Genomic DNA, 16,776 nt, shown 5'->3' with positions numbered 1-16,776 from the left:
GTTTCCCTGATTGAACCTGGTGAAGTGTTGCAAAATTCTGCCCGTCAAACAAATAATTCATAGGTAAACCGCCATGGAGAGTCTGTGGACATTCATGTGGAGTGTGTGAGGTGTAGTGTGTGAGGTGTGTAAGGTAGGTAACTCCCATCATGTAAATAGTGAGTGAGGAAATCTCAGGAGAGGATCACTGTGCAGAGTGATTGCCTCTCTTGCACAGGCTTTTTAAGAAATGACTGTAAACACTCCACCTGTCCCCTGAAACATTCTCCTTGGGTATCAGATATAGGCTGCTTGCTATCACATGGAAACTGCAAATGAAGCTTCTCACAATCATCCTTTTAAACAAAGGTAAATCTATCTGAAAAGTTTACTGTACACATAGTCAACAACTGGAATTCCTGCATTTAATTGTATTCCATACACAGGCGTTCCATTACTTTTCCTTTGTCCATCAGAAAGCAGTGTGGACGGTCTAGCAGGCTTTGGATAAAAGCGTCTTCTAAGTGAATTGTAGGAATACAGAGATTTTGCTATACATTTCAACACCTGGGACTGAGAGGGCGATAAGGGCTGCACTGTAGACTTCGGACTGCAGCACCACCAGAGTGCACCTTTATCGTTAGTCATGTTCACCCTGTAATTAAGCCCTGTTGGCGTCCTAGTTTGGTTGATTTCAAGCTCTTTTTAGTGCTACTGTTCCCCATCGCCTGTTGTGAGGCTCTCCACTGTTCCCACCTGCAGCCACCTCACTTCCTATAGCTGGGGCAAGAGTGTAATTATGGCTGTATGAGCCGTCTCTGCAGGGTGTGTGTGTGTGTGTGTGTGTGTGTGTGTGTGTGTGTGTGTGTGTGTGTGTGTGTGTGTGTGTGTGTGTGTGTGGTCGGAGAAGTGGTACCTCCCAGTCTTGCTGAGCATCAGCAGCCAGCCTTAGCATCAGCAGGGGGTTGAGGCCAGATGATCACAGTGCTAAGCAGTGAGAGAAAGAGAGGAAAGAAAATTCTAAGTACATTAAATGGAAATATATTGTAGTGAATACATCTTTTCCAAATGGAATATTTCTTTTTCATGTGGTATAACTGTAGTGTCCAGAGAAATATATGAGGGAAAACGTTTTATTCTGATACATTTCTTAAATGACTTCCACGTTTACATTTATTTATTATACATTTAATATGACTCATTGGTAGAGAATAAAATGGCCAACAGAATAGAAAATACACTTGGCAGCCTACCAGCTTGACCAAGAGTTTGGTGAAAACAACACTTACTTTTTACCAAAATTCAGTTGAAAAGTCAAAAAGTCAGTGTGGTAAACCAGAATATGCATCGTCGAGTTCTTGTCTTTGTGATTATATAAACCAAATATAAGCCATATGCACTCATATTTTAGCATATAGTGGTATTACTTTCTCTCACACTCTTTCCAAAGTGGCGAGCAACAATGGCAGTACAGAATAAGGAGCGTCCTGACAGAGCATATGAAAGAAAAAGGTTCAGGAAACACAAGACCTAGTGAAGAAAAGATGTTAGACATGCTCAGAGCACAGAAAGTTAGCTTTTTTTAGTTTAGCTAGCCAACTAATTGACTAGCACTACTGAACAAGTTTAACGTAAAAGCTGTAGACTAAGTTTTCTCACCTAAACATAGGACACATACATGTCTTTACGACAGCATTACACCGCTAGTTACCAACATCCATAGTTCACTGCTACTGCCACCTACCGGTGAAAACTCATTATCGGCCTCTAAAGCCGTTATTAGGTAAACTAGGGGCAGTCTTTCAGTGACTTAAAAAGTAACACATTGAATTTATACATTACAATAGCCAGGAATCTGCACTCTGCAAGCAAATTCTTTAATTAATTAAACTACTGCAATGCCTTGATAACTTAGCCAAAGAATAGTTTTAAGTAGCTGTGCAATGTTCATGACCTCAGTACTCCATGCCTCTGTCACAATTAAGTTGGTAACTAATAATTTCACTGCTCCTGGAATAATGCAATTTTCGATTGAATCTTGTTTGGAGGGAAAACTATATTAATCAATTATTCAGTAGACCATGTTGCCCCCCTCTGCTCTTCTTCTGGGAATTCCATCGAGTTCATTTGGCAAGGGTAGTTTTCAGATTCAGTGCATTCTGTGAAAATCTGATCGAAACCATAGACTGTATAAACACATTCCATCACATTAACACGTACTGTATTGGGACTAATTGATATAGAAAATACCTGAGGAGATAGTCTAAAATTAAACCCTGCTGGATGAAAGGTAGAGCCTACAGTCAGTTTTATAAGTTATAATGATTAACCAAATTGACCATCCAGCAGACGCAGAGCAACATTAACATTCATCAGAAGTGGTGCTTCTGGCCACCAGACAAATTAAAGTCTAATATTTACTCTGCCTTTTAGCCCTGGACTCCTCTAAGTTTCAGAGAGCGTGTGGAACTAAGAGTGTTAAGACCTTGTGTTTTTTGTTGCTGGCTGCTGTTGCTGCTGAACGCAGTGTTGCTTTCAGTGACAGAAACAAACATACTCAAAACACTGCACAGTCTTTCATTAATACACAAACAGAACGTTGAATAATGCTTTTAAGTTCTTTTTTGTTTCCTTTTAATCTGATTATCACTTGACACTTTGGCAATTTAGGCTCATTAAATATATGCAAATATTAGATAATTGAGAGAAGTGCAGCTCTACTGAAAATCTGACATCTGACATCTGAAAATAGAGTGTGAATATCTAATTCAATATTGTATTTCTTTCTATGTTTGAATATTTATATTTGAAAAAGTGACTTTATTTCTCAGAAACCTGACTTTAATCATTGGAGTCTGTCTTTACTGTAAATCACATTTTCTCAGAACTCTTACCTTTCACCTGTGGTCCTAATCCTTGTCTGAGAAAAATCAAACATTCAGAAGCCTCAACAATGAGCTAAAGGAGACTCCAAATGTTTACATTGCTGCACGGGTTTGGCAATCACTGTAGATTTATCATGACACAAATTGCAGCTTTAAGTACAATTTATAATCAGGGCTTCCACTTGTAATTCTGTATGTTTCTACTGTGGCAGTGATCCATCTACTGAGATAATGATCTGAATACTAACCATGAAGGTTGTGATGTATAGATTAGTATCTTGTGCCAGGGAGGGGGAAAAAGCCGCTGTTGGCACTTCTTGTTTTTTGAAAGCGTGTTGAATACAAACAAACATTGCAAAGTCTTTATCAATTCTAAATGTCACGTCAAAGAAAAATTGGCCATAAAAGCTTGAGATTTGAGTTGCCTTCAGTTGAATTTTGTATATTCTAGTTTTACGTTATGTTTCCAGGTTTCAGTCTGGGCTGAAAATCAGACACTCTCGAGGTACTGATAGTTCATCTGCAGAAGCGCTTGTTAAGCTCCAAACACAGAATTACTGATTTTTCGAATGAATTAAATTATTTTCACTATTAGCTCTCCTCTCCCACTGAGAATAGATAGAGTCAGATTGGCAGCCTGCTGGCTTCAGAAAACAGCAGTTTGAAATAACAAGGAAAATACAGACAGTCAGAGCTGTTCAATCTGTCGTTGTGGCTCTGGTTGTGTTCATATGTGTTGATGCACACTGTTTTATGCAAGTGTGGCATCTTTAACTGCCGTTCTTTTAGTTCTGTTTTCATGTTCTGTACTTTTAAGAGTGTTGACTTCTGCTATTTGTTAGATAAAAATGTTCCTTTGTCCGGTAACTTTTCCTATATCTGGTATTCTGCTTTTTTAGGATGAACCTTATGATTATATATGTCCTTCTTTGGCTAACTGTTTGGTAACTTTTTTGCTGACATTTTATTTTGACTATAAAAGATCGTAGACCAAAAACCCAGTGTGGAGCTCAGAAATTTTACCTGCATTTCAGCAAACCAGGCACTATAAGAAGTTTTTCTGCATGATCAAATGAGATGTGAATAAGTCCCTGCTCCCTGCTGCTTTGGAAAACAGAGAGACAAAAATGAGGTGAAAATAGATGAAAAAATCCTACTTTAAAATGAAGTTATATCCTTAAAATGATGCCTAGGATAAGCTCAACTTCGGGGGTTTTTTTCATGTCATAAATCAGCAATACCCTGTGCTGGGCTTCACACACATTTCCCATTCTCTATATCAGACCGTCTGATCACTTTGTCATTGCCCTTGTTTCTCTGGAGGAAGGAAAGAAGGAGAATTAAATTTCTCCAATGCAATGACGTCGAAGTGATAATGAGGGGATCAGTGTGAGGATCTTCAGTGATACTTACACAACAGCACAGAGAACAATCTTTTCAACTAAACTGGGAAGTGTTGTTTAGTCCATCACTGCTGCATTGCACTGTCCAGTGAGCTGCTCAGACTTTGGATGCATATAAAGATTTCAACTCATTCATCTATGTGTCAGAGAATACAGAGGGAATCACAGGACACACTTCTTGTTGAGGGAATGTGTGTATGTGTGACCAGTTTGCATGTGTGTGTGTGTGTGTATGTGTGTGTGTCAGAGACTCATCCGTTGCACTGATTGAGCACGAGGAAATGTGATGTTGACAACCGCTCTCCTCCTCCATCAGTAAAACTGTGGAGCACGGCTGTTTGTACTGTCAGTGACAGGAAACAGCCGTTGTTTTACTGTGGTGAATCTGCACCGCTTCCCTGTCTGGGAGTTCATTATGTTGAGAGAGAGATTCACTGTCCCGTAAAAGTGCAGGCATTTCTTATTATAGAGTACAGCAGAGGTATTTCAGACCGTCTATTGTATGTTTCTGCTGCAGAATTCAGACATAAAATCCTTTTGTGTTAGGAATCTGAGAAATCTGTTCTGGTTATAGGGCTGAGAAATGCAGTCAGCTTCAGCTGCGGTAATATGCTTTGGAAAGCTCAGAGCCATTTTATTCAACATTAATCTGATCTGATTAAAGCCATCAGATTGGATTAAAAAATGGAAATTGGGTTTTTTAAAAGAAAAAGAAGGATTATGAAATCAGAAGAGATCAGATCAAATCTTTGTTTTTATCTGGATAAAACCTCAAGTTTGTGTTGTTTACAACTCTGTTTGAAGGAACTGTAATCCAAAATATCAGGATTATCCTGATCATAGCAGAGAGATGGATTCAGGCTGGATAACAGAAAAAAGAAAACATGTTTTTAAATGGTCAAACAAAAGAAAAATCTTTCAATTATTTTGATTTTTAATTTTTTAATTTTTGATTTATAAAACAATATTTTTACTCTTGTATTGCTAAATCTCTCCAGCGAATTACTAGATAAAGTAGACATTAAGATTGTAAAATTTGATTTGTCCCCATAAAATGATAGTTAAAGTACCCATGAGGAATTTTTCATTTCTGTGGATTTGGCGCCCCTGTGGACACAACGTGAAGTATGAAGTCCCTTTAAGAGCACTGGTAATCTGGATTTGGTAATCTTTTAATATCTATTGTGGACCCTGATTACCCGATCCTGGGTAGAAAAAAGGGGGATTTCCAAATCTAGATCATTCTTGTCCCGATTCAGCCCTTTCAACATCTGATTCCAGGAGCTCAAATTTTTGTCTTCATGGTGCTTCTGTCAAATGCGGCATATGTTACGCCAATAATAATTAATCTCGATCAATTTTCTCAAAAGAAAAGATCAAAAGAAAGAAATCTGTTATTGAGGGCTTTCATGCGCACAGAAGCACAAACAAATTCCCAAATGCAATCGCAAGTTGTAGGGAACAAAGCCTGCACATTTTAATAAGAGATAATAATATTGGGGGGCTTTTCTCATATCCTCTGACAGATCTGTTGGTTAGGCATCCGTGACAGCCGGGAGGACTCAGCTGTGTGGTGGGCTGGCTGTAACAGACAGGTCTTTTTCTCTCCCACGTCATACCCTCATTTGTTATTAATAATGTTGAAAATGTAAGCCTAATAAATGTTTTGGTTGAAAACCCATGAGCTGTTAAATTTGTCAGTGGTTGTAATTTCTGTTGTAATCATCGTGGAGAGTGAAATGATCGCAGAAGGACTTAACAATTCTGGATTTGCTTTGCCTTGTAGACTGTAAAAACAAATTACTGTGATCAACAATGTCTTAACAGTTTGCTTATTTTTTTTCTATTTATTCCTCACTAATTTCTCTGAAATACTCCCAAATGGTGGGAATATATTTTCCTGACAAGCTACATAAAAAGTAAAGACTATCTCCCTGCTCTGGCAACATATGACATCATTCCAACCTTTTTGTAAAACCATCTGATTTGTGGAGTGAGAAGATGGACCAATCAATGCGTCCAGTTATTTAAATGCCAATCCGTAAAAGACAGAATTGCTCCCCAGAGAAGTCATTTAGGGTCCCTCGGCTGCATAAACTGCCTCCCTCTGAAGGCCTGTACATTTGTTAGAGACGTCACATAAAAAAGTTAAGGTCCCTCACATCAACGTGCCTCTCGAGGATTCCTTTTGAACAGTATGGCGTTGCCGAACATCTCCTCGCTTCACTTCACAGGCAACTTATCATCCAGCAGCAGTCTGACCTAGATCCAGCCCTCCCCGTGCTCACATTGAATGCATATTCATTGGGCTCTCTTAATCTTAAAACAGCCCCTTGAGCAGTAGAGAAAACTCTCTCATTAGTTTCTATCATCCATTGGCAGCTCTGTGGCCTTGTGTGTCATTCCTGCCTCATGTTTTCATCTCTGCACGCTGCTGCAGTCATTGTCATGTAGGCTGGCTGTCACCTGTCCTATCTGTGGTCACCTGTAAAACAGAGGTTGTGATGAGTTTCTGTGACTCTGTCTCTGCTTCTAAATGTTTTGTAAAGTGAACACACAACACGTGCTTGAAGCAGCCTGATTGGTTGTTCAGAAAACATATGATCATGCCTGACTGAAATTTGTAGCTGCTCACTAAAGTGTTAAACTGTTTTTCTATATTTAAGAATAGACTTTAGTGAAGCCAAATGCATAACAAGCATTCCTTGTCTCGTTCACAAAGTGTCTGATTGCATTGTCAGTTGTTCAAAATAGTAGCGGCCTAATATCTGTGCATCAGAATCCTCGTAGTGACCATTTTATTCTGGATAACTCCCAGTCCTTACAAATGTCACATATACCTACATTGTAGCCCAGGATTTCCAGCCCATTCTCATTCCCAAATTATCAGCTCACCAAGGAAGGCTAATAAAGTTTGCTTATGGTGGCAGATGGCGAACGGCGTTGGAGTCTCAGCCAGGAGACCTAAAAGGAGTTCTAAATAAAAGCAGATGCAATGTTGACTAACTGTACAAAAACACCCATTGAAGTCTGTCATATTCTGAAACATGATTTTTTACTAAACTAATCCAAAAAGACTGTTTCACATTTAACAAAAAAAGAAGGAAACAAACCCAATCATGTGCCACACTATGCTTTCCTGTGCATTTAAATAAGATACCAAAAGGTTGTGACAATGCATCAGTGTTTGATAGCTTGGGATAAGAATACGGTGGGATTTGTTGACTCTAGCCAAATCAATATTGTGGGGGAGTCCTTTTAAGTAACTTTGACAAAACTCTGTCCAGAGCCAATGATTTCATTTCAACTTTTCATCTCCTGCCCATTGCTGTAACTTTAACCTGAAAGATTCTTTGTATAAATAAGAGCCAGACATTGTATAAAGGCTGGCAATGAACATTGGAAAATAACAAAAAAGTCATTGAACCCTATCCAAGGTTTTACTTCATACCTAGAGATTGAATTTGACCATAATATTGTTAAGAGTGCCTCTTGTAAATTGTCGCTTATTTTCACCAGCTATTTAGGTCAAGCATTCTCCTCAGCATATGAATTTAATTATTAATTAAACCCATCTTAAACAAGCTCTGGGCATGTGACGTTTGACTTCTGAGTTATAGGTGGGTAGACAGTTATGAGAGGAGAAAATCCTAGAAATACGTTTCTGTCATAACACTGAGAAACAGTATAGAAACCCAGCTGTGCTTTCTTCTGAAAAATAAGATGCAAAATAAAAGAGAGCTGCGCTTCCAACAGTCCAAAGTGTGACAGAAACTGACGTGTTGGAGAAGCTGTACTTTATTCAAAGGCTGCAAAAAGTGAAATTGTCAAAGACAAACCAAAGCAACATCAAGGCAACAAGTTACTCCTTTTCTCCTCATGGCAGACAGGAATTGTTGGCAAATATAGCTAATAAACGTCAAGATTCACACGAGATGAAAGGGAACAAAAGCAGTTCAATATAAACCATTTGCGGGAGCACTGTCGAAAAACACCTCTCCTGCTCATAAGGTAAGGTAAGGTAACTTTAATTGTACCTGTTGTTAGTTTTGGTTTACAGTTATTGAGTCGGCCTCCATTAACACAAAATCAACAACACATCAGGACAGGTCTAAACATGATCAAGTGACGACAGTGCTCCATACTAAGAGGATAATCCTAAATAACAGCAAGATTAAATAACCCATCAATAAGAACAAGGCAAATAAAAGATAAAAAAGGAGAATATACCACCAATCTGTAAAAACATGGAAAGTAAAAACAAGATAGAAATTAGCCATCAGGAAAAACAGGGTAAAGGAAAACCAGATAAAATGTGCATAGATGAATAAATAGTCAAGAAATAATACTAAAAATGTTGGCCCTTCAGCAAAGGTGCCGTAATATTATGACTTATTCATCTCATTAATCACGGCTGGGACAAAGCTATTTTTATAAATATAGTCGCTGATGGAGGAAAAACTTGGCAGCTTCCACGGAGTTAGAGTTTATTTTTGGGAAAGGGATTGCAAGTAATTCCTTCATTATTGCCGCCTGATTGCATGAACCGTAAATGATGCGGTGTCCAGTGTCAATCAATTAAAACAGTGAATTGAATTACCTCCAAGGGAGGGAGCCTGAGAAAAATGAATCATCTGCTACTCCACTCAATCCCAGGCCTCAGTTTCATCTGATTTTTCATTTCAGCTTCTGCATGCAAAAAGCAACGCCGCAGAATAATCAATCTACCTCCAAATGCTTACTGAAGCAATTTAGTTTGTGTTGACTGACAATCAGCTGCTCCACTGCTCATCTTTAATGAAAAAAAGATGATTTAGATGCGTAATAAAAAGTGCTTTTAGAAGCTGGCATACTATGATTTAGACTTTCAGGGTGTAACCTACAGGTAAATTGTTTAGGGAGTCATGGAAAGCAAACCCCTCCCTCAGGATTTTGCCTTACTCTATTTGCTCAACGAGCACTGGGTGTGATTATAAATGCCACACCCTTGTATCCTCGTCCTGCCCCTGCAGTACCAGAAGGCATTGACACATTTCCCTCCTGCCCTTGATTAAAGTTTGCTTTCCATTGTGGGCGGGAGAGACTTTCATCACAGTGTTTCCTCAAAGCTATATCCATGCAAATCATTGCGTTTATCCCCTGTGTGCATAATAGGGGGGATGAATACACAGCCAGTGATATGTGAACATTACCATGGTAAGACTCTCAGCAGGCACGGCGCACCAGCGATGGCTCACTGTGGAGAAATAGCAGGATTCCTCCTACGCAGAGATCAGATGCAGGTGCATGGAAGCACCGCTGTGCCCAAGCTGTAAAGTAGGACTATCATTACAGCGTACATCCAAATATTATTAAAAGTAATCTGCGACCAAAGAAGAAAAATATAGAGGTATGCATTCCAGCGGTATGCATGCTAGTTGTCACTCTCAGAGCATTAGCATGTGGGGCCATGAACTCCTGTCTCTTGAGTGGACCTGTACAAGTTCTACAGTATGATAAATGGGACTCAACACCCTCTGTGTTATCTGACCCTCATGGCACTCACATCCAGTTAATGAGGAGAGCTTTCTCACCAGCTGAACATGCCCTCTGGTGCAACCATCACGGATGCTCCGACCAAGGTTTGTCACTATGGTTTGCCTCATTACTGGGGCAGCGTGATATTTAACCGTTGATGGGCATCCGTATGCTCACATTCAGGCCCTGGGAAGTCATCATAGTCTGAAAAACAAAACAAAAGAACTCATCAGTGACAAGTTCTGGGTGCAGTGTGAGCATGCTGTGGTGTCGTTAATGCCAGAAGTCTTTAACCCTTTGAGCTAGTTCTTACCACGGCACCCCAGCAGCTGCCATTTGACAATTCCCATCTAAATGTCAGCTCCCCCCTCTTTTTTCTTCTCCCTTCTGTCGAACCTGTCCCAAGGAGATGTAGAGAAAGGACTCATTAAGTACGAGAAGATTTACTGTTATCAAGAATTTCTATTTGTCCTTGGCACTTACAATTTCTTACAGTGGCGAAATTGAAGACTTTATAAGCAAAACTTTTACAGGACATTTCAAGTGCAGTATTTGTTTTGAAGTGATTTTAAACTGCAGGTTTTTCTGTGACTGAATTACTGTGATAAAGCCACTCACAAAGCTAACACAAACTGTTACTCAAGGGTAAGAGCCTCTCTAGAAGGGGTCAATACACTGGCAAGAAATGATAGCAGCAACAAATGTCCCACTATCTTAACACTAAGAGATAAGAACATAAAATGTCTTTACATTCCCAGCATCGACATTTGAAGTTAACACTAGTCTATCTCATCACTGTTAACAGTTACATGAGCTGGCATCATCACCAGTCACTGTTTCATCAGTTTCAGAAATAGTTCTTATTTAGATACACGGCATTTGAGCTTCCTACCCTAAGGAAGAGTGAAGAAGAGAGTGTACTGTTTTATTATGCACCCATCAGGGTTTTGTATGTGTGTGTTCACGCTGGGACACATAGCACTCACTTCGTTTTTAAGTGTGCCATTTACGGGAAATACTTTCCTACTGTGTAATTCATAAAGGACATGGAGGAGCATCTAACAGCTGCAACACATTGGAAACAAATTGCAGATTGTGATGAGACACATCCAGTACGACTACTAAAGCAAAAAAAAGAAAAAAGAAAAGTAAAAAATCTTAGGAAACTCTTTGCTTCCTTTTTGAAGGACAAGTCATGTTTTACAAATAATGCTTATTTACATTTTGGACAGAATTAAATGATGAGATAATTATCATTTTAATTCCAATACTATAAATATTCAATTAAACCAGTGGACCCTGGAGCTGATCAGGCTAGATCACAAAAAAGACATGAAGCGAATTAAAGTGATTCCAGGTAAGACTGACGCTACAGGCCAATCAAAACATGAAGTACTTCAAAACTTCATAAATACGGCAATTTTTTTTTAAATTAGGTGTTTCCTCGATAAAGTGCAAAAGGGCGTCCCTCAAGGTTGATTTCTGGGCCCATTATTAATACTGTCTACATAAATTTCCTTAGGGAGAATCTGCTTTTCACTTCCATGCTGATGACCCTTTAATTTACTGCTTTGCACCAAAATCCCTGCACCCTTTTGCACATCTCTCATCATGCATTTAATAGAGTAAAAGAACAGATGTGTCAAATACAAATTGTTCTAAATGCAGAAAAACAAGAGAAAATTGTTACCATATATAGTCAACAATAAAAATGGGATGTTGAGGATAGCAGTTTCCCTCCAGTCTATATTTAAGAGCTGCTGGCTCCACATTTAGCTTACAGGTATTCTTTTTAAGGATCTTCTTGTCTAAGTTTCAGATAGAAAATGACAATTATTAATTCCCAAAGCATCAAACTATTCCTTGAACCAGGATTGGGTCTCCAAAAAAGAGAATTTCAATAGTTTGTGGTACATGCTGAATACAACTGCATGGAATTGTGACATACAGAAGGAGAAATTGAATGCATTCTGTAAACTAATAAACCTTTACTATCCATGATCGGAGCTAGAAGAGTGGGTTGAATCCGCAGTAGAAATCCTTCACAGTCCAATTAGCAGCAAGAATTTCCCCACAGCTCTCACGGAAACGCCTCACCAAATTTTACTGTCGGGGGGGGGGGGGGGGGGGGGGGGAGGAACCCTCCTTCATATCACTTCTGCTACAAGGTTATATAACTGCTGGTGCATCACTTACACTTGCAGTGACAGAAAACAGCCGTGCAGTGACAATCTTAAAGTGTGCACATTTGTTGTAACAAATGATACAAAGTCTAAATGAGCGCCTACTAGAATAGAGCGGGAAATTTATTTTTTTGCTCTGTGGCTACGCTATGCTCTGCTCAGGGCACTCCACAGACATTCATGATGATATCTGAAAAGAGCACTGCACATCATGATTGAAATTATAAGTGTGTTTTCTTCAATCATTGGAGGGCCTCTGATATTATACAAGTGATACATGTTTATCCCCTGAGATAAACATGCCACCTTCTCACACGTGTCCTTGCATAACTGCCTCCCTATACCTGATAGCTCATGCAGCGTGTGTGAGCTCGGAGATGGAGCACCAACAGCAGCTGTTTTCAAAGGGATTCAGTCCTGTCAGGCAGACTGAGTGATGACCCCCCACTCACACTTGATATCATGTTCACACACACATACACAAACACACACTGGGCTTCAATCCCAGACACAAAGAGATGCATCTGTGAGACATCAAGAGAATAAACACATTATTCACAAAAACAAATGAAGGAGGAAGACAGGGAGTGAGGCAGAGAGGGAGTGACTATTAAAATAGGTGTTTCAGATTTCTTTTGTTTAGGCACTCTGGAGGATTCAAAAACTTCTTCAAAGAACATCACTGCTCTTAGGAATTTATGTAAAAACCACTCAGGGACTCTTTCAATAACAAAAGATAGCACAGGAATACCCCACAAGAGGGAAAGAAAATGATGAATCATTTTTCCTATTGTAAGAGACTTTTTGTAAACAACTTATGGAGATACACAAGTGCAGAGAGCTTTTTGTCCACTGTTTGAGTTTGAGGGGCACACCATTTATTCTATATCTGTGTTGTATACTTTAAGTGTCCTGACTCAATACCCTTAATGGGATACTGCCCCCTATTGGACATTTTTTTACATAGCTAGTAAACAAAAGATCTCCATCATTACAAAGACAGAATAGGATTCTGTGGTCAAAGAAGGATTCTTGTGGTTTTTCGTTGTTTTTTTTTGCATACATGCAAAGTATCAGCTGGGAAAATAAATCTTATTAGCCTGACAACAAACACGCATTCCAAGAGCTTTAGTCATGTTGGACTCGCAGGTATCCAGAATCAGGTTATGAGATGGAAGAATATTGGCATCAAAGCTGGTCAGACAAACAAAGCTGAGTTGCTGTTATTAATGAAGGGAATCATTAGCAGGAGGGCATCATGGAGGGGAGGATTAAGTTTTGGGTTGTTTCATGAAAACAAACGGGAGCTCAAAACATTACTGCTCATGTCTCGTCTTGGCTGCTGCAGTCATAACACCGCCTGCATGAAACTCACAGCAGTCATTATCTTTAAACATTGTTTCTGCAGGGGAAAAAAACAATAAATCTGGCAAAGGTCAAGGATATTGATGCAACACAAGGCTGTTTAGCGAGTATTACAACATAAGAACTCTAAAAATGAAGGAATAGTAGAAACGGAGAGAGTTTGCCCTCCTGCACCTTCCCTCCTGAATACTGAGTGAAGCAGTTTATTCAACTGAATACCAAGTAGAAGATTAATCTTAAGTTATTTTTCTCCTCAAACAGGAATTCTCCTCCGGGCCAATCATAAAAAGGATCAGTGCCTGACTTTAAATAACTGTTAACATTGGAATAAAATGCATCTTCATTTACAACTAGCACGCTGTTTTAAATCTACTGGATGTTTTGAGAGCATGGTGGGTTTTTTTGTTTTTTTTAAACAAACACCTAAGAAACACCATCCAGCCAGACACAGGAAGGAAGATGAGTCACATAACAGTTCACAGTAATCCAGTCAAAATAACATATGATAGTGATAGAATATTTGTCACAAAAAAAAGATTACGCTGTATACTCTTCTCTCCAGCTCAGCAGCAAACCGTAATCACATCAAGGAATAAGCAGGTCGTTCATTTGATGAAAGTTAGCTATAAATGTAATAAAGCTGCCATGGTTATTAGAAGTGCCACAGGCCATTTTACAACAGCTCACACATCTCAGATTGGATTATGGAGAGAAATATGATGAGCCGAGGAAGTAGAACTCCCCCATTTACAAAAGGACCCAGGGAGGTTTAATGGTGTGTGACTGGATCCATTCTTACACATTAATTCTCGTCGCTTTGACAAGCTGCAGAGGTATGTCTCAGCCCAGTGAAAACTTAAAGACATTATTTTTAAGGAGTGATGCAATTCAACTGCCTGTTCACATTAGCTGTGTGTTGTCTGCATGCGACAGCACTACATTGAGAAAACTTTAAGGGTAAGATTGAAGACATCCTACCTGCAAAACATTTGCATATAAGAATTATGACTGTGCATCATTTTGTTAGCTTAAATCTCAAAATAACACTGACAGAGTAGAGCCTGACAGAGCCGCTAACCCGGCTGCAGTGTTCCTTTTTGATGATCTGGTGTAGCTTCTTATTTAGGCCTGGAAAAGAAGATTTTTACAGTCTTAAAAAGTGTAATCTTTATCTCTGAATATTTCAGTTTTTTGTGTTCAAATGGCAGCTACATTTTTGTTTTTTCTAAAAGATGACAAGGTTAAGGTATTCAAGCCGTTTGCACAGAGCCTTGTGTAGACAGGGAGCATTTTGTTGACATCTGTGAGAAAAGTGGCTCTACTTCAGTTTGACATGCCTCCTAAATTTGACTGAGACCATGAATCAGAATTGTAGATTCCACACTGGTATTTATTAAAGGCAGAAATAACCCGCTGCTCCGTCAGTGGTGACTGCACTGAAATAAACTCCTCCACATCAAGGAGTAACATTGTCATCAAGTATTTCTGTTTCCTTGCTGACAAGCAGTCATTCAATGATTTTTAAAAGGGCAAATCACAGTTTCCACTTGTTGGATTTGACAGAACGCATATTCAAATTTGATGACTATGTGCACTTCTCTTTTTTCTGTTGTCTTTGATTACACTTTATTAGATAAAGATTATGTTTATTTCTCCAGTGCTAGTATCCAAACTGGATTATTTTGATTTGTATTCCTTTTATATCACCTGGACAATACTGGAGAGTGTGAAATGATGTAAAGTTCAGGTGACCATAGTGAAAATACTTACTAATTAATGCATAAAAGCAGAATTGAACTAGACACAAATTTGTACTTGGTACCAACTTTTAGCTCCAACTCTGACTAACGATGAAGATCTGTTTTTAGGGGAGATAAACCCCACCTGTGAACTGCAGGTTTTAGATTGCTGCTCATTAAAATTATTTGGGGGATTTTATGACTTACTTTTCCAAACTTCAGTGGGTGTTCCTGCTATTACTGAAGAACAAAACTTACAGCATGTATCAAAACACTTTTATCAAAACCATTTTCACGTGATTTTCCTAGGAGAAATTCTGGTTAAATGTTCTCTTTTACAGCTCTAATTAGGCTGCAATAGAGTTTGATTAAATGCTGTGTTTAAGCTTAATATCCTCTGTGCCACACGCATACAGCTTTGTCTCAACATATTTATAATCCTGGTAAAGTAATACAAGAAACAAGTCCTTTAATGTACTTTTGGAGTTTTCTGTGACTGTTGCAGCATTGATATTTCTGTCCTGAAGAAATGCTGACAAAAACTCTGTGCTAGTTTTCAAAGGAGCAGCAGCAAGGTGACTGATAGCTGATAGAACAGGTACTGTCTAAACAGGAAGAGGCTAACCACCCATAGTTCACACAAATGGAGCTCAGTGTAAGTTTAAGTAGGAAGACAGGTTATATTCTTTCACACATTTATTCTATTTCCTCCATTTAAGTTAGCCACTCCCTCTCTACCGCTTCCCCCATCTCTCTGCTCTGGTGATCAGGACATTTACTCTTTAAGTAATAATCAAATCTAATAATCCCTATCTTCCACGGTCAGTTTGTCATTTCAGTGTGATCGCTGCGACCCTCCTCCGACCGAGTCACCTCCATTCCAGCTCAGCAGAGTTCAGATACAGCCTTAGAAACCCACTCCTCATCAGATTCTACATTCTTCTATTACAACCACCACCACCAGTGTCTAGACTCCATCAGGGGGGGTATCCTATCCTGCTGTCAGCCTGGCTACCCCTCTGAGTTCATGAAGTCATCCTGACAGAGTGTAATCGCCAAAGACATTGCACATTTATCTTTTCCTAAACAGTTGAATAAATAATTGTAAACTCTTACTAAAGTCTCTCCTGATTGAAATGTATTTAGCTTGGTAAGAAGAAATGCCGAAAATCCAAAGATTTGAAAATCTACCAGTAATCGATAAATAGTTGGGATTTCCACTCATCAATTCTCTTTCACAGCAATGAATTATCAAAGGATCTTTCCCTGCTCATTATATTTCTAAACAGTCACTTAACCGCCTCACTGCACAGAGCTTTATTTAATTATTAGCTTTTTAAATCATGACTAATAGACAGTTATTTATTTCATCAGCAGGGCTTCATACTAATTTCATAAAGAGACAAAATTAAATGTGCTCTTTTATTTCCCTTCGTTTGGTCTTAATCTCTGCCTCAATGATGTCCTCCTTTCACAGAGTTTTAAAACAGTGCCGTTCACTGTTGGACTCATCTATGGCCTCTGCACTTAAAACATGAGCAGAGAGACGAAGAGTGTTGTTGTTCAAGCATTATATTTCACAATGTACAATTCTTTTCTGAAATTTTTGATCACAAATATGAAGGTGAGAACACAGTTTAACAACTTGATCGTTCTGCTAATGAGGGGAAATAAAGTTGAATTATCCACCTTGGGAGCTTTAACA

The sequence above is a fragment of the Labrus bergylta genome, chromosome 12 (assembly GCF_963930695.1).
Source record: "Labrus bergylta chromosome 12, fLabBer1.1, whole genome shotgun sequence".
NCBI lineage: Eukaryota > Metazoa > Chordata > Actinopteri > Labriformes > Labridae > Labrus > Labrus bergylta.
Note: the sequence above shows the minus strand (reverse complement) of the source record.